Consider the following 24,491-nt stretch of genomic DNA (forward strand, 5'->3'; position numbering starts at 1 on the left):
GTGGATGAGACTGGAGGGCACTGTGCTCAGTGAGATAAGCCAGACAGAGAAAGGTACATACTGCGTGGTGTCACTTATATGTGGAATCTGGGGGGAAAAAAGTCAAATCAAATTCAGAGACACAGAGAATAGAACGGTAGCTGCCAGGGGCTGGGGGTGTGGAAACGGCAGTGGGTGGGGAAAGGGACAGACTTTCAGTTATGAGATGAATGAGGTCTGAGGTCTAAGGTACAACACAATGACTAGACTCCACAACACTGTGTTGCAGACTTGAAATCCGCTAAGAGAGCAGGACTTAAGTGTTCTCATACAGCAAAAAGGAAATCGTGAGATGACGTATGTGTTGATAACTCGACCGAAAGGATGGAGAATCCCTTCACGATGTCTGTGTACATCACACCATCAGGGTGTATACCTTGAATATATTACAATTTCGTCAATCTTAGCTCAATAAAGCTAAAAAAGAAAAGAGAAATGACAAAAAAGAGGCAGTTTCTATGTGAAGTCTTCCTGTGTCAAAATTAACAATCAGGAAAGTGTAAAAGTAAATATCAAATGTCTCTTCCTGAAAACGAAGGTTAGTGACTGGTCCAAGGCCCCGAGAGGGTGACCTGCAGAGCTGGGCTCCCACCCCAGGGCTCGCACTCCGGGAGTATTCGCCCACTGGGCGACACCATCACTCACAGGCCCAGGACAGGGAGGGGTACACGTGTGATCAGGCAGGATCTTCGTCTTGCACCCTGGTCCCTGCCTGAGGGAGGCTTCTCCACCGGCCACGTGCCACTCCCTTGCTGACTGAGCCAAAGAGAGACACGTCTAGTCCTCTGTTTGTTTACAAGTACATTTCCTATTGCTTTAAACACTCTCTCTGACATTCCTTGAGGCACCGAACCAGCATGTACTGAGGTCCTACTGTGTGCTAGGTGCTGAAAGATGAACGGATCTGCACGTGCACAGACGATTATGACCCAGCAGGGAAAGGGCCATGACCGAGGCCTGAACACGCTTCGGGGGAGACAGGAGGATGTCCGCTTCACCCTGCAGGAAGCCGAGATGTTCCCGAACAGGAGCGTGTCCAGGAGATCAGAGACAGAAGAGGCGGTCCAGCAATAAAGCAAGTGCAGACGCGCAGAGCCACCTTGGGGCCTGGTGCAGACCTCGGGAGAGCGAGCCTCCCCTGCAGCTGACGCATCAGGTAGGGGGCTGGGTGCAGAACGACAGAGGTGAAGCTGAAGGGCCAGACTGGGGCCAGACAGCATACACAGAGCTGTGGGGTTCGGATCTCATCTGGTTAGAACAACAAGGACGACAACAACAGCAGCAAGTCCGAGACCTTTAAGACAGCAGAGTGACGCGATCACCTTCATTTTCTCAGAAGACACTGGGAAGATAAAGCACGTCAGCCTGAGTGGAAGGAGGGACATGTCGAGGGAGGTTACTGTCACGAGCCCGGGTAGAGTAAAGCAGGACTAAACCTAAGGTGGGCCTAGGAACGGGGGGGACCAAGTGGGTGGGAGATTCTCCAAAGGCAGGACTGGCAGGAGGCAGGGTTATGTGAGAGAGAACAGAGAGTCAGACAAATAAGACTGAAAATACAGGAGGCAGAGCAGGTTTTAGGAGAGGAAGTAAATTAAAAATTGAGTTTAGGGGCTTCCCTGGGGACGCTGGTTCGAGTCCTGGTCCGGGAAGATCCCACATGCTGCGGAACAACTAAGCCCGCGAGCCACAACTACTGAGCCCGTGAGCCACAATTACTGAAGCCCACGCACCTAGAGCCCGCGCTCTGCAACAAAAGAAGCCACCGCAGTGAGAAGCCCGTGCACCGCAACAAAGAGTAGCCCCCGCTCGCTGCAACTAGAGAAAGCCCACACGCAGCAACGAAGACCCAACACAGCCAAAACTAAAATATATATATATATATAAAAATGAGATATTCATATAAAGTTCAGTACAATGCCAGACACACAGAAAATGCTTGGGAAATGTTAGATGTTGTTGTCATTATTATTACTGTTGTTTTTATTAAACAGATAAGATTACCCAGAAAAGAGCATGTAGATTAAAATGCAAAAAGAATCCAAGTTTCAATTACACTGTTGACAGAACCTAGATGCTCTGAGCCAAGAATGACTATGCTGCTTTTTCAAACATCAATATAGCAAAGAGCTGGGAACAGATTTGGCAATCTTCTTTCTGCTAAACGTTGCTAAAAGACCAGGACGTGCAAGGGCCAGATTCAGACCACACGAAGTCTTGGTGTACCTCAAGCTCTGGCTGCATCATATGAATAAGAGTCTCTGAAACGGGGAAACCAGAGAGGCAAGGGGCCTTATGAACACAGCCGCATAGGCCGTAACCCAGAAATACTGCTCGGTGAAAATGCTGCAGCTCTCAGGTCTCTTCAACCAGCTGAAGTAAGTGAGGAGGTTATGAGGTTGTACTGCTTCAGTTTCTTACCTTAATCCTTCCCAGGAATTCTCTGGACAACTTTGGTTTATATTCAGAGCCAGGAATCTTCACAAGTCATGTAGCTATTGCCCATGAAATATTTTTTAATTCTAATTTGGGTTCTGTTAAGTTGATAATCATGAAGTTACTAATGAATATATTTTAGTTTAACAACATTTTTTCAAGGGTTTTATTTTTCTGATTTAAAAAGTATTACACATGCATTGTAGAAAATTTAGAAAAAAAAGGCACCCCCCCCAAAATCACCTATAATATTAGCATCAGGAGATAACCACTTCTATATATAGTCATATATTCCTTGAGACTTTGTTTTATTATACATACATGTAATTTTAGAAACAAAATGGCAATGATATTATATAGACTATATATAAGCTGATTTTGTTTTCACCTAAAAATATACTCTAAATACATTTCCAAACCAAATCCCAAAGGCTCTTTTTGAACCTTGGTAACTGATTCTACAATTTATCCTCAAGTGTAAATATATAAAAAGAGCCAAGAAAACATTTTAAAGGAAGAAAAATGGTGTAGGACTTGCCCTACCAGATTATAAAACAGTATAAAAGCACACTAATTAGAAGAGCATTGCATTGATACAATTAGATCAGTGGGATTTAGAATATGATCAAAATGCATTTGAAACCAATGAACTGTATTAGGAAAACTGGGCCCAGCTGTGGTTAGATTCCTACTCATGTCATACGTAAACATAAATTTAAAACTGGCTAAAGATCTAAATTTAAAAATTATACTGGGGCTTCACTGGTGGCGCAGTGGTTAAGGATCTGCCTGCCAATGCAGGGGACATGGGTTCGAGCCCTGGTCCAGGAAGATCCCACATGCCACGGAGCAGCTAAGCCTGTGCGCCACAACTACTGAGCCTGCGCTCTAGAGCCCATAAGCCACAACTACTGAGCCCGCGCGCCACAACTACTGAGCCCACATGCCTAGAACCCGTGCTCCACAACAAGAGAAGCCACTGCAACAAGAAACGCGCGCACCACAACGAAGAGTAGGCCCCGCTCACCGCAACTAGAGAAAGCCCGCGCGCAGAAACGAAGACCCAGCACAGCCAAAAATAAATACATAAATAAATAAAATAAATTTATATAAAAAATAGAAATGTAAAAACATTCATTCAAAAAGTATTGATTGATTCGCCCATGAAAAGGAAGGCAGTTCTGATACATGCTACAACATGAACCATGAACACATTATCTGGACTGAAAGAAGACAGTCATGGAAGACCACACTGTACGACTCCATTTTTATGAAATGTCCAGACAAGGCAAATCCAGAGTTAGAAGGCGGATCAGTGGTTGCCCAGGGCTGGGGTGGGACGGAGTGATCAGAGGGAATGATGAAAATGTTAGAAAGCTGATTGTGGTAATGGTCGCACAATTCTGAGAACACACTAACCCTATTACATTGTACGCTGTAAACGGGTGGATTGTATGATGTGTGAATTATACCTCAAAAAAACTGTAAACGCATACTGCCTGAGTCCTGCCTGCAAAGCGCTGTAAAGGCCACAGAGAGGAATGAATGAGCGCTACAGCCTTCAGCTTGGGTAGAAAGGGGAGTTGGCAGTAGATGTTAGAAGACAGAAAAAAGGATCATTCCAAACAGACAAACAGTAAGAGCTGACCAGGCACGGAGGAGGAGATGCGCTTGGCTGGTCCCCGAGGTTTGGGTCTCTGCAGAAGCAACGCCAGGTGTCCCCAGGCTGGCCAGGCGCAGGCACTGTCCCCAGGACCCCCCAGGCCACTCCACGCTCTCAGTGAGGTGAGCACCTCTTTACCAGAACAGCGGAGACAAACTGGCGTAAGTTAAGAGAACGATGGCAGGTACAGCTAAGACGCAGGGTTAGAGGAAATAAACAGGAGACTTGGAGGAGCGGAGACTGAGAGCGGGAATGTGATTATGACCCACAAACATAAGGGGTTAAGCAGAAGTGGGAAGGGTGACGGCACTGGAGGAGGACGCAGAGCCAGAAGTGATGGAAGAAGACCAGGGGAAAAAAGCAGAGGTCGACCATAAGGCTATGGTTTTTCCAACATCTAATGAATGGTCTGCCTGGGAAAAGGTGTTTAAACACAGAGAGGGTCAGAAGAATCAAAAGTTTGGAGAAGGCAGTGTTCCTTCATTGGTGGGAGCTGCTCTCCATCCCGCAGGCCTTCCTGTCTCCAGGGGTTACGGCTGGTTTGCACTTTATCTGGAAGCAGCATTAAACGTGGGCACGGCTGAGCAGGGAGAGACCTCACTGGCACTTGATCCATTATATGCTAAAAGTTCCTGTCTTGAACTCTCAAAGATCAGCCTTTCTTGTGAAACTGGAATTACTTTTTAAAGGAGGATTTTTGTTTTGACTTTGAAATGCAAAGCTTTAGTAATCCTGAAGTCCGAGGAGCACAGAATGTGTCGGGAACATGTGGTTAAACCTTCAGACAACTTAGGAAAGAAAGGCAATGTGAAGAAACCAAAGGAGCAGCTCTGGACAGCTGTATTATACAGCACAGGTGGGAAAACAAATCTTGAGATGGATGAGTACCTCGTGATTTTAAAATGTTTCATTAGCATGTGCAACACGTGTAAAAACGGAAGCTTCTGCATGGTTTCAGACGTGGCAGGTCCCATGGATGAACTGGGAAAGGTATATTCCAGCTTCTGAAACTTAATTTCTCAGATCTCACTCAAGATATTCCTGTCCCCACCCCTGCTCCCACCCTCAGGTCTGCCTATCCATCCCTCACCCCCCGCCCAAAGAAAGGGCCCCTTGGACTTGACACCAGGAAAGAATTTCCCAAAACACGCACACATGTGATATTTGGGATTTAATGAAAATGCTTATTACATCTTAGCCACAATGAATTATATCCTTCTCTGTCCCTCTTCCCTTCCTTGTTAAAGCTACAAATCCAAATTTGGTGGATACAAATATGACTGAGTAATCCAACGAGATCTTCCATATCCTACTCTCTGCTTTCTAATACTGGCAGGCCAGTTCCACCACCGCAAGTACTACAGTGAAAAACACTGTCTTCTTGTTTACTTTCTTAAAAACATTATAATTATACATAGCATGTAGGTTTACACAATCTCCCTGCTAGATACAGAGATGCAATTTTCCCTGTATGTACTGAAAGCTTTGCATCTAAAGACAAACAACAACAACCCTAAAAACATCTCCAAGTAAATTAATTTCCACTAAACTTCAAAACAAACTTGTTCCCACGAATCCCGCAAGCTCCTTCTGTTATGTAAGCATTAAATCCCAGACCTCAGCATCTCCGTTTCCTCCATATATAGAATATCTAACACAAAACCTTCCTCAAGTGTCTTGGGCCTCTTTCCATTCAACCTTAAGTGAACTAAGATGCTCTGGAGGAACGGACTCTTGTAGTAAGAGATGTACAAGTATGTGCCTCCGATAGAGAGAACAGAATACAGGCTCTGCTAAAAGAAACAGGGGCTTGGACATGTGGGTCAGGATGACCGGGAGGGCAGCGTCCTGCACGTGGGCCTGCTGCTGTCAGTGGCAAAGGGCACGGCTCAGGACGGCTCCCGGCGCCAGCAGCCGCGAGCCTGAGGACTCATTACTACGGTAACGCAGGCCTGACACAGCCTACCTCAAAACGACCCCATGACACTGCTGTTCTTCCTCCTTCTCCAGGCTACCCTGACCACCTCCCACGTCTCTGTGCCATCAACTAACTCTGTTTCCAACCTCTGCGCTCCCCGATCTTCGACCACAGCCTCAGAGGGTACTCTCACCCCAAACTTTCTGAGTCTGCATCTCACAGGCTAGACCAATTTTCCTTTCTTTCACCATCAAACATCTCAAAGAACAGTCTACATTTGCTACCTGTTTCTCATTTCCCTCCTTAACATCTCAGAATTTAGTTTTTGCCATTTCACCAAAACTGCTCTCTCCAAAGTCTGCTAAACTAAGACTTCTACGCTGAAAACCACACGACATTATTTGGAGAAGTAACACAGCTCTTAAATGGAGGGAGACGTGATGACAGATTGGAAGACTCAGTATCGTAAAACTGTTAGTTCTGCCCTAACTACCCATGGATTCAGCGTAATTCAAATCACAACCGCGGCAGGTGTGTGTGTGTAACTGACACGCTGACTCAGAGTGTGAGAGGAAATGCAGAGCCCAGAGCAGCCCGAGCGATCCTGGAGAACGATCGTGGAGAAATCTCGCTACAACACAAAGCTCCCGTTACTAACACAGCTTGCGACTGGCACAAGAACAGACACAGAGACCACAGGAACAGAACAGAGAATCCAGAGGACGAGCCCAGCCCTGGGAGTGACCCGAACGTCCCTCAACAACCGAATGATAAACTGTGGATATCACGCAGCAGAGTGTCAGCGGTGAGAACGGATGAACCACACCCACACACAACGTGGTGCTGGACGGAAGCCGGACAGCAGAGTTCACTCTGGGTGAGTCTGGGCATATAAAGCTTAGAAACGGGCAAAACCAGCCTGTGGTGCTGCAGGCGGGCTGCTCTGGGAGGCTGCAGTTGTGGCCGGAAAGCAGCTCTGCCTCTCGTGCCCGGTGCTCGTTCCACGGGCGTGTAAACTCACAGGCTTGTACACGTATGACTCATGTAGTATGCTGTGTAGGTGTCACACCTCCAAACCTAAGACTCCAAACCAAACCGAACCTCAGGGATCCCCTAACAGCACAACCTGTCGGTCGCTGGTCTTCGTCCAACACAAGCCCCCCTGGACACTTGGCCCTGGGGACACCTGCTCCGGACTCTCCCTCCCGGGCTTCCTGGCTCTCCTCTACCTGTCTGTTAGTCCATCTGTGTGTTTCTTCCCTGTCCTGCGGCTGTTCCTCCCCTTTCTGCTTCCTGCCCGACACGCAGGGGTTCCCTGAGGCCTACGGAGACTGTCCTCTGTTGCCTTGGGTCACCCTGTCCATCCTCGCTCCATGAAGTTCAATAATCATAGCAACTAACCTACTGGACATGGATCCCGGCCGGGTCTGCTCTACGTGCTTTAGTGAACCAGCACATTTAATCTACTTTCTTTGCCAACTTAATTATTTCTTTTCAGGTGGGTTTTGTAAGACTTTTTAATTTAGCAGAGAACTGCACACATATACAAAACAAAACAGTGTAATAACCCTCATATGACCTAAATTTAACCATTTTCAAGGTATGTATAATTGTAGCTCCCTTCTTTCTCCCGAGCTTCAGACTAACGTGCAAATGCCTGATAAACACTTTTTTGTGAATGTTTCACTTATACATCAATTCATAGTGTTCATACTGTTTAATAAACTGTTCTTTTCACTTAATAATGACTAAAAATAGTTTTTCATGTGATTAAGTATTCTTCTAAAACCTCATTTTTAAATGGGCTGCATGTAATCCTTTCTTTTTTTTTTCTTTTTCGGCACGCGGGCCTCTCACTGTCGTGGCCTCTCCCATTGCGGAGCACAGGCTCTGGACGCGCAGGCTCAGTAGTCCTTGTGCGCGGGCTTAGTTGCTCTGCGGCATGTGGGATCCTTCCGGCCCGGGGCACGAACCCGCGTCCCCTGCATCGGCAGGCGGACTCCCAACCACTGTGCCACCAGGGAATCCCCACTGTAATCCTTTTAATGGATGTATTATAATTTATTTAACTAATTCCATTATTAGAAATGTAGTTTGTTTTCAGTTTTTCACTATAAATATTAATGTGTTGAAATTTTCTGTACATAAATCTTTGCATATCTATGACTGTTTTCTTAGAATTCCTGGGTCAAAGGGTATACACCTTTTTAAAGTTTTTGACATGTTACCAAACTGTTCAGGACAGTTGTACTAATTTTCAGTCAACAAATAAGGGTGACCATTTCCCAGCCTCCCGGTCCACAGGGGTCACACACACACCCCAACCTTGCCAATATGACAGGGCTGCTTTCGTTTGCAGTTCTTTGTAGTTCTTTTCATTTGTGGTGAAGCCAAAAATAGAGGCGACACATTTAAAAATATATTTACTGGCCCTTTCGTCTTCTGTGAAATTCCTGTTAATGCCCTTTCCAGGCCATGTTTCTTTCGGTTTAGTTTCTTCTTTGCTGATCTCCTGGTCACAGCCCTAACACAGGCTCTCATATCTCAGCATCTTTTCTTATTGCAATAGCTTCACAGTCATTTCAACCTTGGTTTGTAGGAGTAATCTTTCTAAAACAGGTTGGATTAGGTTCACTCCTCTTCCAAGATCTTAAGTGATTTCCTACCTACAACAGAGTCCAATCTCTTTGGCATGGCCCCATCCTACTTTTCCAGTTTCATCTCCTGGTATGTCCGTGCTACCCTCTGCCTTTGCTTTCACTCTGATGAGGTTCCCTCACCCTGGGGTGAGGACAATCTTACCTCCTACACCTCCCTCTTCCCCATCTAACTTATTCTTCCTGGTGGAGATCATTCGCCCCTTTTGTCTGTGGAGACATCCCTTTTCAGAGGTGAACACTGCTGAAGTATTCATTTTGGCTCCTGTTTCAAGAGTTCGCTACATGTTCAATTCCCCAACTCTTCAGCAAGCTCCTCAATGCATTCTTTTTTACATACCAAGGCTGCCTAGCAGAACAACCTGCACATAGCAGACAATCGAAAAACAACTGGAGAATGAACTAAAGGAAAAGATGCTAATCCCGGGGGAAAACACCCATAACTTCCCCAAGAGCTTTTTAAGGTAAATCTGAAGCATCTCCAAATCCAGACCGTCTGATGGTGCAGGGCTTGTAGCATCCGTGGTAACACCCATTGCTGACGTTCTCAAAGGACAGAATATGGCACAAGCACAGGATACCAAGGTGGCCTCTGGCAGGAACTTTCTGGCTTTGTCTGCTGAATGTTATGATAATGTATTCTGCTCTTAGTAGCTATTCCAGCCCGCAGAGTAGTAATATGATTTCTAGAGGGACCCCAGCCAAGAATCACAAATGCAACAGCAACCCAATCTGGACGCTCACAGCAACACATGGGGAGGGTGTGTGGCAGAAAGGCGGGGGGGGGGGGGGCGTGTCAGCCTCCACCGCTGCCCAGGGAAGAAGGCATTTCAGAGAGGATACCTCACAACCTCCACACTCCACAAAAACACGTCATGAAAGGCTGACTGTGAGAGAGACCACTCCAGCTCCCTTCCTGCTTTCCACGTCAGGACAGCTGTCAGAGAGCAGAGCTGACGGTGGCAGGATGATCCGGACACAGCCGGGCGGGACGGAGGGGCAGGGGTAGAGCGGAGGACGGGCTGGCAGACCTGAAACTGCCCAGAACAGCCACCGCCAGCACAAGTCAGGGTTTCAGGGCAGGGGCGGCCTCTCTCCACAGCCGAGTCAAGGCCAAGGGAGAGCGAACAGAAACCCGTGAAAAAGGGCAGGCTTAAAGGAGAGAAAAAGCCTTATTTCACGGCAAATAGTTCTCTATTCACAGACACAGGATGAGGTGAGAGAGGAGGATGGAGGGATGGGTTTAAAGGAGGGATGGTTACAAGAAACCTGACTGAACAGATTCAGTCGTGCTTGGTAGTGACTCAGATTAATTCGTTTCTGCAGCTGGTTTGGTGGTGGGTGGGGAATTACACAACAGATGCTCAGTTTGGTTTAATCAGACATGAATCTGAACTTGAAGTTTTTGACAGCTAGGTCCCAGGACGCAGAGGCCATGAGGTCTGAGCTGTAAATGGACATGATGACTGGAGCCTTCCAGAAGTGACAGTGAAGCCAAAGTGGTCCTCTATCCTGGCCGGATCTGGGCTACAGTCCCCAGCCCCAGTTAGCAGGCTGCTTAACTACATGTACCCAGGAGATATGAAGACACGAAATACCCCGAGTTTGGATTTTCGAACAACTAGAATAAATTGCAATGTATTTTGTCATAATTATCTGCTGAATAAAACATAAAACTCACACGGTCAGAGGGACCTGACAGCACAGAGGACATTTCATGCCCAGGCAGTAAATATTTCATTTACTTTTCTACAGGAATTGGGTCACTTTTTTGCTCTGTAGAATCCCTCTAGCATTTAGTAACAGGGAAAATGAAAGTTGCCCTTGAAAAACTCCAAGGCCCTCCCTTCCTTGTATTTCAAGTCCGAGCTTGCAGCTTGAATCTCCCTGTTTCCTTCCCAAGGTCTCCCCCCACCCCAGCTGCCTACTGTTAAGAGCCTGAAGCAGCTGCCACCCTGCCCGGACTCTGCAAGATGACCGGATGCGGTGGTGACGGTGAAGTTGCTGCTGGGCCTTCCCCTCCCCCTTCCCTGCCTTGCAATGAACCCCTCTGCCCGGCAGGGTCTGGATTTGTCTTCCTAAACAGGGAAACACTGTTGTTGCTTAGGCCAAAAGTAAACGAGGTGCCATTGCTCCTCCATGACGAATCTGGAACAAAACGATGCAATAAAAACCAGAGTCCATTCCACCAAGGGGATCCACAGTCAGTTCCACTGATGGCAACAGGCCTCTGCACGGCGATTTCCTCAAGATTCAATTGGTGAAATAAAGGAACTTCCTCCTCTCCTTCCCTCACCTCACGACAGGTAGCAAGGCAGGAGGAAAGCCCCAGCACTAAAGCCTCCCGAAGCATGAAAATCATAACTGACTTCCCAGTAGTGCCAAGAGCACGTTAAGCCTGGCACGTAGGGGGTGCTCCCTAAACAGTTACTGAATGAATGCTTGCCATGTGCCCTGGGGGAGCTAGATTTTTCAATGGTTAAAAACTAAACAAAGATAAAAACAAACCAAGAGCTTCTCTGCTTCCCGGCTGCGGCAGGGAAGTCCTGCAGTGTGGTACTGGCCACCCCCTAGCCCCGAAGGAAATAAGGCAGAGGGGGTTTTTCGTGACTCTGTACTAGTACAAAGCACACGATTTAGTTTCTACACGAACCCCCTCCCCTACAAAATATCAAACAGCGGAACTACCAGACCTAAAAGCAGGCCGATTCCAAAACTGAGAACCAAAAGCCTGGAAGGGAGCTAACAGAACCCGCAGTTCAACTCTCCAACCTTAAAGTGAGGCGAGGTGACGGGCCTGGTGCAGTTTAGGCTGATGGAGCGTGCACCCCAGGAAACCTGGGGCTCGTCCTTCACGCCCTGACAGCAAGCGGTCAGGGACCAAACTGCTGTCTCCAGATGCACAAGTGCTCCAGAGACAAAAAGAGGCTATCTCTCCTGCCTCAGAGGCAAGCTTTACAAGAAGGCTGGTCTTGCTGGCTAACCACCGGCCCTCTTAGAGCCGGCATGTCACTGCCGCTTATCATCTTTTGAAGATTAGTGTCAGTCACGGTTCTGTGAGAGTCAACAACCTAGAGTCAAGTGACCCAGGTGAACTGGGGTCAACGGATCTAGGGACCAAAACACAGGTTGCTAACACCGGGATACAGCAGGCGCTGGAACCAGGCACCGTGATGCCACAGTCCAGGTTTAGACAGTTATCTGTACGTAAACCAGCACAAACTTCTGCTTGCTGATCATTCTGTTTTGTACTTGCAGGTGTCACTAACATACTGTCTTAATTTCTAACCTACTTAGGTCTAGACACTTCTAAAATGCTGGATGCGCTCCTGCCTGAAGTATTCTTCCCTGGCTGAGATAATCTGAGCTCTTCTTTGTGATATTCAACCTCCCAGGTTACTCTCTTTCCAGAAAGGTTCTGTCTTGATACAGGTGTTATACCTTTGCTGAACGAGTTAGGGAAGGGAGTGAACAGAGGAGGAGACAGAAGACATGGCTACAAAAGATAAAAGTGGGAAGAGACACCCCCCTCAAACCCAGTAGGAGGTTTACATTGGGCTGACTGGCCTCCTATACATTAAATTTCAAGAATCAAGAGAATGGTGGGGGGAAGAAAAGAATGGGGAATCCTCTCTTGTGTAAAAACCTTGCAGAACACCGAAGGAATCTGACGTATCATCCCGTTCAAACAACAAACCAGTTGTGACTACAGTTGATAACACGGCATTGTGTAACTGAAATTTGCTAAGTAGAACTTTAAAAAAGGTAAGTAATGCGAGATGATCAACGTGTTAATTAACTTGATGAGGGGAATCCTTTCACAATGTATACGTACAGCAATCATCACACTGTCCACTTTGAACATCTTACAATTTTATCTGTCAGTCGTATCCCAATAAAGCTGAAAGGAGCAAGCCAGGTACCCACGTGGGTGGGGCGTTTAGATGCAGTGCGTCCTGAGGCAGAGACGGACCACTCCCCAGTCCAGACTTGCTGCGACAGCACTGGAGGCTGGAGAAAGTACGGAGGTTTAAATGGGGAAGCAGAATTCCTGCCACGCAGAATTTTCATTGGTAACACCTCACGCCACCTCTTACAAACCCGTTAACTGACGTGAGTAGAGACATTCACTTTAAGAGCATGTAGTTATCCACACGGGGAAGAATGTCCCTCTCTGTCAAAGGGACCATCAGAGCAGCAGCAGGGTTCTGAGAATCTCGGACACGGCCAGGCCAGGCCAGCCAGGCCAGCGTGTTCGGTTTGGCTTTCAGAAATGAAACGTGTCAAACGGAGAGGATCAAAAACAGAAAACAAACCACCCAAACAACTAAGAAATCTAATGCTGAGGCCATCAGGACGACAAGAACAAGGCTCTGCTGTATCTGAGATTTAAGCGCTAAACCAGCACACAGCCAGTCCACGCCTATGAATCCCTGTGGCTGAGCAGGTCGGCTGCAGCGGCACGTGCGCAGTGCACATTCCATGTCTAGCATGTGGCACCCGACTCTAGGGCCGGCGTGACGGGAGAGACTGGCAAGGTTCCCTCAGGGAGCCATGGATCTTGTTTTTGCTTTTTTTTTAGTGCCAACCTGACATTCCCTGGGTGGTGAGATGACAAAATGACCTTTTACAAGCTCCTGGCCCAGCAATGCAGAAGGGCCATGGAAGGGGTGCCACTACCGCTTAAGGCTCCGGGGCCGTGTGGGCTGTTCTGAGTGACCCCCGGGTACACACGACCATCGTCTGGAGGACCATGTACGGTGATGGGGTGGGCACAACGTGAGGACAGGCACCTGTGCTGACGTGGAGAAGGCTGGTGGGGCGGGGCCTGGACGGTTACTAATTTTGGGTGCAAAAGGGAAGAGGATGTGATTTGAAAGCTCCTGGGCAAAGCTGGATTGGAAAGAAAAATACTCCCTCGGCCCCCTAAAGCTCGGGACTTCTGCAGTCGTGTTTCCTTAGGTGAAGAAGGGTGAGAGGAGAGACCCAGGGACCTTCCAGTCCCGTCTGGCTCAGTCCCCTGAGCACAGTCCCCTGGAAAGCGTGGGCGAAGCCACGGTGCCGCAGGGCCCGAGCGGCCTCCCACAGCGTGGTTTCCACGCAGCAGGAACGGCCGCGGTGAGAAGGGAAGTGCACAGTACTCCCGGGAGGCTTCTCCCAGCCCCTGCAGAGGGGGGTCCCCGAGCTTCGTGAAGCAGCAGCTGGAGAGGGAGGCGGGCTCAACCTTCAGCAGCGGCCCAGTGAGCAAGGATGCTCTGCGCGGGTAAGAGGAGACAGGGGGTGACACGGCCCAGCGGCCCCTGCGTGCGGCTCTCCGGCCACCCCGCGACCCGTGTCACCAGACAGGACAGAGCTTAGGAGCCGACCGCGTGGGGAGCAGGCCGGGGCTGGCAAAGCCACAGGCCCGAGAGAGGCCAAAGAAATCTCCGGACAGGCATTTTAATGACCTCCTACTCACTTTCCTCCCCGAAGAAAGTCCCAGTACTTGGTCGGCACACGGGGCCCGGGACAGACAGGCATCCATCCCTCCACACACGCAGCCTGAGCCCGACGGCGACGCCCGGCAGCCCTTGAACGCGACCATCGAGAACACGCCTGTCTCGGGGGCGTCCTCTGACAGGCGGAGGGGGTTTTCTCTCCCGGGGACTACAGGGGGATGTGGTGGGGACAGGTCTGGGATGGAGGGAAACGTCCAGGCCCCATCCGGCCACTCGGCTTCATCTTCCCAGGCAAGTCCCGTCGTGCCCGCCTCAGCTCCCTCCCATGCAAAGCGCCAGGGGCAGGGATGAGGCTGAGTGAATGCAGCTGCCCCTGACGGAACAACACGGGACCCAGCTGAGCTCCCGAGGCCGGAGGGTCGGAAGGGTCTCCTCTCCTGGCTCCTTGTCTGGCTCTCATCACAGGACGCTCCAGAAAACTCGATACCCTGTCTTTTTGGCGACTCCCTGCCTTCCCACGAGGTGCATCCTGACGCCCATGTGTGCTAAACTTAATCTCATGAATAAATATCTGTGGACTCAAATTTAGGCTGAACACTTGCAGAGGGCTGCTGTGGACTTCAGCTGTGCGACAGGCCGACATCAGCGAACCCTAAGGACGATGATGCTTGATCACCAGGCCCGGGTCACAGTGGACACTAAGCTGGTTTTTAACGTGGCAGCGTTGTTCCCTTCTCAACTCTCCTCTTCCCAGCCACTCACCGTTCCTATCATCCTAACGTTCAGGAGCCTTGGGCAGGCTAACGTGGGAGACACCGTGCTGCCCTTCCTAGAAACACCTGCATTTAGAAAGGTACTAACCTCGGAGAGATGCTTGATTCAAAGGAATAAACGGAACCAGTGACCGTCAGGCAGGGGCCCCATCAAACACCCCACCCCCGCCTTAAGCTGCCCACAGCCTGCTCTTCTGTTAGGATGGCAGTGAGATCCTAGCATTTAAGTTTGGCTCAGAGTTTCTATTAGAAAAAGTTTTTTTTTTTTTAGTTTGATGACATTAAAACCACTATTTATCTTTAAAAAGAACCCCATGAAAAATCGCGTCCATCAAAACCTGATTTTTAGGGTGACTTGAGTATCTCTTCAATTTACGGCCAGATCTGTTATCTTCAGTGTTAAAATTACAGGCTCCCTTTCACCAGGAGCACACGCTAGGTGGGGCATTTTCTCTTGTGCCGAAGTGGTCTTTAAAAAGAGGTAGACAAAGCAGTAAGATAGCATTTATACGGTGCAGAAGAATGCCACTAGCTCACCTCCAGAAAGCTCCTGATTTCATTCGTTCACTAAGCAAGCATCTGCTTCCTACTTTGTGCCTTTGTGTCTATTACACAGCTTTTAAAGAAAGGTCCAGTTTCTAAGTTGTGTCACAGGGCACTCTGGACTGACATCACCAGCAGCCCTACATCCCCACCTCCCCCCACCCGAGGGAGGAGTCTGTCATTAGTGGCTGTGAGCAAGGCTCTCCAGCACGCCCTGCCTCTTAATAGGCGGCCCCTGGGATTTATGTGGAAGGCCCTTTCCAGAGCTTGCTTGGAAGTTGGTCGTTGGAAACACTGAAACAATTACTTAAGTGGTAGTTAGGGCCCCAGGAGGCCCCATGGGCTACTGGCCATAATGTTATGGGCTGAGTCATGTGCCCTCCCCCAACTCACATGTTGAAGCTCTCACCCCCAAACCTTAGAATGCGACTGTATTTGGAGAAGTGATTTAAAGCGGTTAAGTTCAGATAAGGCTGTTAGGGTGGGTCCCACTCCAATCTTACTGGTGTCCTTGTGAAAAAGAGGAAACTTGGACACATACAGAGACACCGGGGATGTACCTGCACGGAAGAAGGATGATGTGAGGACACAGGAAGAAGGTGGCTGTCTGCAAGCCAAGGAGAGAGGCCTCGGGAGAAACCAACCCTGCTGACACCTTGATCTTGGACTTCTACCTTCTACCTTCTACCTTCTGTTGTTTAAGTTACCCAGTCTGTGGTACTTTGTTGTGGCGGCCTTACAAACTAATACAGTATTGTTGGTGAGCAGTGTCACCTAACCATCAAAAACCCTAACCATCACTTGTAACATTTTATATATTGGAAGATGCCTTCTGCGTCCCAACTTCTGCATCAGAAACACATCTTCACTTGCCCCAGTGGCAAGTTGAGTGTGGCCTGGTCCCATCTTTCCCACTTAACACTAGAAGGGGTTCAGGGAGAAAAACCTCACTGACCCAGCCGCCCTGATGTTCTTACAAGAGGTGCAGGAGAGTTGCTTAGAGGCTCAGCGAGTAATAGGGACAACAGTCAGAACAGCAGCAAGTGGGGACTGGGTCACTGGGAAGAGGGGACACCAGGAGGGAGGCTGTGGCAGTACTTCCCCCCTCTCTGGGGGAAGCAGCGCTTTAGGTCAGGGGGCACAGGGAGTCTAGTGGGGAACAGCAACACTGTCTGTAAACTGGGAGAGGGCTGTGGCCCAACACCTTTTCCTGTTTTGAAGTTCACACAGGTTTTCCCTAAGAATTCTGCTGTACATACATACGGCCAGCATGACAATGGAGCTTGGTATTGTGCAGGTGCACTGGGGAAGAGATGTGGCTGGGACCATGCTGGACGCTGCCCACTAGACATTTAAGTGACTTCTGTTTCTAGACTGTCCCACCAAATCTTTGGTAAAGAATTAAATAGTGGTTTGAGGAAAGCTAAGGACAATTTATTTCAAAGCTCTGACTAGATGGGAAAACTGCCGTCTCCAAGGCTTCTCTGCTCCACGGGCTTCGGGGTGGCAGTGCCTGCCCCGGGCCAGTTTCTGGACGTTCGCAGGGGTAAATTTCCCTGCATTATCTCTGTAAGTCAATGTGCTGGACTGTAGGAGTTGTCAAGACTCATGAAAACTCCAAGATGGTAACTAGCTGCTCCTGCGGCAGCTCCGGGGAATCACAAGCGCTGACCTCCTCCTTCTGTGGGAATACTCTCAACACAAAGGAAAAACACAGGGCAGGGCTTCCCTGGTGGCGCAGTGGCTGAGAGTCCGCCTGCCGATGCAGGGGACACGGGTTCGTGTCCCGGTCCGGGAAGATCCCACATGCAGCAGAGCGGCTGGGCCCGTGAGCCATGGCCGCTGAGTTTGCACGTCCGGAGCCTGTGCTCCGCAACCGGAGAGGCCGCAACAGTGAGAGGCCCGCGTACTGCAAAAAAAAAAAAAAAACACAGGGCAGCTAAAAGATACTAAGAGCTCTATAAATACAGAGCTTCATAATTAAAAAATATTCCATATTCCCATTTCACAGCTCTAAAGGGCCCAGTGCAAGATCAAGCTAATGGAAACAAAATTAATGGTTCCTGCCCTCTTTGCTGCCAAGCTGAGGGCACAGGAGACCTGAATTCAGACTAGGTGTTTCATGTTCTTTTTTTTGCGGTACGCAGGCCTCTCCCGTTGCGGAGCACAGGCTCCGGACGCACAGGCTCAGCGGCCATGGCTCACGGGCCCAGCCGCTCCGGGCATGTGGGATCCTCCCGGACCGGGGCACGAACCCGTGTCCCCTGCATCGGCAGGCGACTCTCAACCACTGCGCCAGCAGGGAAGCCCCACGTTCATTTTTATTTAGCCCCGGCCCGCTGTGGGCAGAGGCCCTGGCGACAAGGATCGGGATGGGGAGGGAGAGACTGTGGACAAGAGAGAAACAGCAGAATCCCCTTCTCTGAGGTAAGTGAAGGGAGGAGATGGTCTGGAGGGATCTTTTGTATCAAAACAGTTCTGGTCTAGCTGAGTCTCTTAATGCAGTATTGTCTCTCCACAAACAAGATGACGCAGCACGTTCAGCGCACCAAGCCTTTAGGTTAGCTCCTGTTTAGGTGTAGCCTTTCCTGTGTCCGCCATTCAGCTGCCCTCAGGCTGGGAGTGATTTGCAAAGGATTAGTGTCTGTGTCCTTTCTACTGTGTGAGCGAGGTCCTCACCTCCTCTACATTCAAAGCCTCTCTTCCTCTTCCTCCCCGCAACCTTGTTTTAGGGGATTTTACCGGAAGTCAGGCCGCAGGCTCAGGGTCTCAGGGCCCAAGCCAGCAGCTGGCCAGGCCCTGTCCTCTCTCGTGGGGTCTTCCAGCGCTTCTACCTCTTTTTTTTTTTTTTTTTTCCTTTTTAGAACAATCTCTTGTCTGCCAGATTTTCAACATCCAGCTGGCAGGATCCTCTGCTCTTTGCATGAAAAGGTTAATGGAAGCTGTCAGGAGGGGAGAGTGCCAGACCGTGAGAGCAGAGGGGAGAGGAAAAGTGAGGCTGCCCCACAGGGTTTTCTCATAAACGTGAGACAGACAGACAGACAGACACACACACACTCCATCCCCAAGCCCAGTCAGGCACAGACCCCGCCTGTCCTCAGGGCCTGCAGCTCTTGCTGCTGGATCGCTGGTCGCCTCGCTCAGCCTCTCATGCTCTGCCGCTCTTAGTCTTTTTGGACAAGAGTTCAATGTCGGAGCCGAGGAAACAGTGCAAACATCGCAAAGAGAAGAAAACCAGATCAGAAACATGCAGGCTGGGAACCAAGACAGAGTTTGCTGCCCATAAAGAACCCATTCTTCTCTTTTCTCTCTCTCGTTTTCTCTCCCCGTTGCACCCAAAAGCTCCCGTGTCCACGTGGCCCACTTGGGGGCTACGACGATCTGTGCAGATGCATTCACGAGAGAAGAGTGTCACGTCGTGACTGATGACCCACGAGCTCCCGGAGTGAGGGCCCAGTGCCACCCCGGCGTCAACCATCCCAGACTCACCGCCCTGAAGAGAGAGGGGACAAGCCAAGCAGCCACTGATCAAAATCGAGAAGACAAATGCAAGACGGGCTCCGAGGAGACGACAAGGTCCGAGCCAAGTTGTGCAACGATACTTCCCTGAAGGTCAAAACTGGACTGGGTGCTGGGAAAGGGGCTGGAGTCCACAGCCGTGACCCGCGGAGCGAGCTGGCCAGTGAGGGCTCGTTCCAGCGTAGTCAGCCGTCAGGGGGCTGGCATTCGTGGTGGAAAAAGGACGTGTGCTCCAGGGGGAGATTCCACTTTCAGCTTTTCAGCAGAATCTGCCTATCAGTCTACCTGCTTCAAAAAGTTCGAGAGGTGGGCTTCCCTGGTGGCGCAGTGGTTGAGAGTCCGCCTGACGATGTAGGGGACGCGGGTTCGTGCCCTGGTCCAGGAAGATCCCACATGCCGCGGAGCAGCTAGGCCCGTGAGCCATGGCCGCTGAGCCTGCGCGTCCGGAGCCTGTGCTCCGCAACGGGAGAGGCCACAACAGTGAGAGGCCCACGTACCGCAAAAAAAAAAAAAAAAAAAAAAGTTCGAGAGGAGACTGGAAATGGGGTGTGACTTTTCTGTTTTTGTTTTGAATTAAACTACCGTTGACATACAGCAAGATGCACAGATCTCTGTACATCAGAGTGTACAATCTGATGAATTCTGATCCATATATACGCCCACATGACCATCTCACCAACCGAAACACAGAACATCTCCATCGTCCCAGAAAGATTCCTGGGACCCCTTTAGTCAGTTCCCACAGGCGCCCAGTGTTCTAGTTTCCATCACCACAGATGAGTTCTTCCTGCTCTGGAAATGCCATACAAAGGGAATCAGACATTAATCAGATATTCTATTGCATCTGGCTTCTTTTGCTTAACAGTGTTTCTGAGATTCATTCATAAAGTTGCTTGTATTAGAGTTCGTTCCTTTTTGTTGCTGAGTAGTACGCCATTATATGATATATGATAATTTAAAAAACCTCTTCTGTTAATGAACATTTGGGTTGTTTCCAGCTTGGTGCTTTTACGAATAAAGCTGCTCTGAACAATTTTGTACACATCTTTTTGTGGACGTGTTTTCATTTTTCTTGAGTGAATAAGGAAGAGTGGGATTGTTGGGTTACAGGACAGGTGTGTATCTAATTTAATAAGAAAATGCCTAACAGCTTTTCAAAGCCTTGGACCATCCTCACCACTGCACGGAGAGTTCCAGCTGCTCCACACCCTCGTGGACATTTGGTGAACGTGTAAAATTCACATTTGGTGAATTTTAGCCATTTTCTTGGAATTGCCCTGCTATCTCACTGTGGCTTTCGTTTATGTGAGCACTGTTTTCGTGTGCTTGGTTTGTGTACTTTCTCTTGTGAACTGTCTGGTTCAAGTCTTCTGCCCATTTTAAAATTATGTTGTTTTGTCTTTTTGTTTCTGATTTTAAAAATACCTTCTCAATAGAAGTCCTTTGTTCAATATACACATTGTGGATATTTTCTCCCAGTCTTCTGATGAACTAAAGTTTTGATAAAGTACAATTTTTCATTTTTTCCTCTCACATTTAATGTCTCTGTGCTTGCTGAATTGGGGGAAGTTTCAGCAACATATGTGCCATTTGGCTAATACCTAGAATTAAGACATAACGTTCATTTCTCCCACTACAGGTGACGTTACCTTCAGTCATTTGGGTTTAGATGGTGTCACCAAGTTTTTCCAACGTAAATCAACTAAAAGGATTTTGTGCTAATTGACTGAAATAACTTTTTTTGTGTGTGTGTGAAGAGACACTTTTAGACTATGCAAATATCCTGTTCCTCAACCAACTTTCACCCACTGGTTTTCACGTTCATTGATGATTCCAGTTCAAATCAGTTATTACTGTGATGGTTGCCAAGTGGTGATTCTCTAACTCCGCCACTCTTTCTCCATGTATTAGCTGGCATTCTACTACAGGGCATGGCCCCTGCCCCACCATGTATTTGCTTACTGATTTCTCTACACTAGTACAGACTCATAGATTCCTGTTCTACTCAGTGGGCTGTAATTTGTTACTATTATTAATTTTGCTGCTCAAATTCCTGAAGATTTTGCTATTGGGAGACCCCTATGTCCTTCTTCTTTTTTTAAAAAAATTATTTATTTATTTATTTATTTGGCTCTGTTGGGTCTTTGTTGCTGTGTGCGGGCTTCCTCTAATTGCGGTGAGCGGGAGCTAATCTTCGTTGCGGTGCGGGGGCTTCTCATTGCAGTGGCTTCTCTTGTTGTGGAGCACAGGCTCTAGACACGTGGGTTTCAGTAGTTGTGGCATGCGGGTTCAGTAGTTGTGGTGCACAGGCTTAGTTGCTCCGTGGCATGTGGGATCTTCCTGGACCAGCGCTCGAACCCATGTCCCCTGCACTGGCAGGCGGATTCTTAATCACTGCGCCACCAGGAAAGTCCCCCCTCCATGTCCTTCTGACACCCCCCCACCACTCCTGGAACACTCCGTTACTTTCTGGTATAAGATGCTCTGGATTTATGTTGTACTTTGCCACACACAGTCCTAGGCTGAGCCATGTCTCCAAGGAGCCCTGGTTCCTTTTGGTGAAAAAAGGCATCTATAAACCAGGAGCTGGGAGCTAGGTGAGCTCCTTGTTACTGGTGTATCACTGCTTCTAGGTGCTTCAGCAGATAAAACTAGGAAATACACACATGTATCCATGTAGATGAGCACACAAATGTACACACAGAGAAAGCTAAATCTATTGTCTGTCAAAAACCCTGAGTCCATACGGACACCTGCAACAGCAGCTGAATGCCACCGGACTTGCCTTCACCCTTCTGTATTTGTTACTTCCTCCTCCTGGAGTAACAAGCCTGCTCCCATGAGCTTCAATATACTTACTCATTTGTTCAGTCTCCTTGTATGTAGCCAGTCTCCCAACCATCTGCACCATCATCTTGGTCCTTGCCTCCAAATGCCACCATGCCAGCTGAATCCTCAGCCCTGGCCCTGCCAAAAATGCTGGCCACGTGGGCCGAATCCTTGATCCAAGCCTGGCAAACACACCAGAATCTTTGGTCCCACCAAATATATAGGCCAGTGTCAGTGCCAGATTTATGGAAACACTAACAAGGTTTCCTGCCCAGGAGCTGGCAAGAGGGCCTGGCAAAGAAAAGAAGACACCTTCTGTAGAAGGTGTGTGGTGTGGGAAACGTGGACCTGGAATTTCAATTATGAGATGTGATTCTGGAAGATAACGGACAGTGGTCAAATATGGGGCTGTCCTAGAATCAACAGAGAAGATGTTTAAATCTAAAACTGAACCTAATGAAACCTTTTTCTTCATTCTAGCCACCTTGTACCACTACAGCATTCTACTTTGACACGACCTCAATCTACTTTTTCAAAGAAAGTTTCTCTAGGGCTCCAGAGCCATACTTAAAATGGTATGAGACTTACATTTATCTGAAAAATTTCAGCAGCATCTTTTCTTCCAATAGCAAGTGACTAGAAGGCTCAGGTTCAGTAAACACTAATGAACAGAGAGATAGCCTGAGTAGTATGATGTCATTTATTTCAAATTTATATCAACTGAACAATACTGCACATTGTTCGTGTAAACAAATATGTATATTAAAAAGGTAAAAACGTGGACTGTAAAAATGCAAACCAGTTTAGGACACTGGTTGCCACTGCAGATGAAAAAAGAAAAATGCAACTGGGTACAAAGAAGACTTTAACTATATTTAGCATTAACAGGTAAGAGCAGCCTGCACTGGGAGAGGACAAGAGTGTGAAGGGGGAGCCCTGTGGTGCAGGCAATGAAGGAGCTACTGAAATCCAGGAAAAGTCAGCACTCAAGACTTTGCACTAAATGCACAATCACCACTGGAAAATTTAAAGCCTGTGGAGCGATGAAAGCAACTCAAACCCAGCTCAATTACTGACTTGACTCAGTTCCCAAATGCTAATGGTCTGACAGAAGAAGAGGAATTGCCTATTTCTAGACACAAATGTTATTAATCTCAGTTTCTACTCTTCTTTTACGTATAATATTTACCACTTAATAAAAAATGAGACACAAAAAAAGCAAATGAACTTAAAGACATATTGATAGAAATTATCCAAACAGATAATAGGAATCTCCAAACATAACATGAAAAAAATCCCCCAAATAAACAAACAAAAGCCCCCAGACATTGAAGAGATGTGGAACAATATCAGATGGTCTAACAAATACATAACTGTAGATATAGAAAGGGAAGAGAGAAAGGGACGAAAGACATATCTGAAGAGATAAGGGCCAAGAATCTTCCAAAATTAATGAAAGACAACAAAACATAAGCCCAAGGGACACAGAGATCTCAAAAAGGATTTTAGCACAGACAGGAAATATAACGTAAACTACAAATAGGCACATTATTTTCAAATGGTTGAAAACAAAAGTTAAAAAAAAAATCTTGAAAGCAGTCAGAGAAAAAAGAAACATGAGAGGGCGCGGGTGGAGCACACATAAATACAGCAGACTTTTCAACAGAAACTATGGAAGCCAGAAGAGAATGGAACAGCATCTGTAAAAGTCAACCTAGAATTCTATACCCAGAGAGGAGTATCTTTCAAAAACAAGGTATTAGCTTGCATGGGCTGCCATAAGAAAATAGCGCAGACTGGGTGGCTTAACAACAGAAATTTATTTCTCACAGTTCTGGAGGCTAGATGTCCAAGAGCAAGGTGTTGGCAGGGTTGGTTTTTTTTAAGGCCTCTCCTTATCTTGCAGATGGTTGCGTTCTTGCTGTGTCCTCACCTTTTTTTTTTTTCTCTGTGAGCACACAGCCCTGGTGTCTCTGTATGTCCCAATCTCCTCTTTTTACAGGGACACCAGTCAGATTGGATTAAGGCCCACCTATCAGCCTCTTCTTAACTTAATTACCTTTAAAGGCTCTATCTCCAAATGTAGTCACATTCTTGGAGTCAGGGATCCAAGAATATAAACTTTGCAGGGGACACAATTCAGCCCATAACACCCTGCCTTCTCTACTCCCCAAACTCACGTTCTTCCCACACACAAAACACATTCACCCCCATCCCAACAGCCCAAGAGTCTTAACCCGCTGCAGCATCAACTCTAAATCCCAAATCTCACGTAAATATCATCTAAATCAAGTGTGGTTGAGACTTAAAAAACATGATTCATCCCGAGACAAAATTTCAATGTGGACCTGCTGAACCCAGACAAGTTAGCTGCTCTAAAATACAGTGGTGGGACAGGCATAGGCTAGACATTCCCATTCCAAAAGGGAGACCCTGGAAAGAAGAGAAAGGGGTCATGGGTCCCAAACAAGTCCAAAACCTAGCAGGTCAAATTCCATTAGATTAAAAAATATATATTTATTTATTTATTTGGCTGTGTTGGGTCTTCACTGTGGCAGGCGGGATCTTTTGCTGCAGCGCTCATTGTGGCTCGCGGGCTTCTCTCTACTTGTGGCGTGCAGGTTTTCTCTTCTCTAGTTGTGGCGCGCGGGCTCCAGAGACCATGGGCTCTGCAGTTTG

General features: G+C 48.0%; 1 protein-coding gene across 6 annotated transcripts in view; it reads right to left on the reverse strand.

Moving 5' to 3' along the window:
* ERC1 (ELKS/RAB6-interacting/CAST family member 1) overlaps positions 1 to 24,491 on the reverse strand; it is a 393,839-nt gene that overhangs the window by 5,326 nt on the left and 364,022 nt on the right. The gene's annotated exons all lie outside the window — the stretch shown is intronic.

The sequence above is a fragment of the Orcinus orca genome, chromosome 11, assembly GCF_937001465.1.
Source record: "Orcinus orca chromosome 11, mOrcOrc1.1, whole genome shotgun sequence".
Taxonomy (NCBI): domain Eukaryota; kingdom Metazoa; phylum Chordata; class Mammalia; order Artiodactyla; family Delphinidae; genus Orcinus; species Orcinus orca.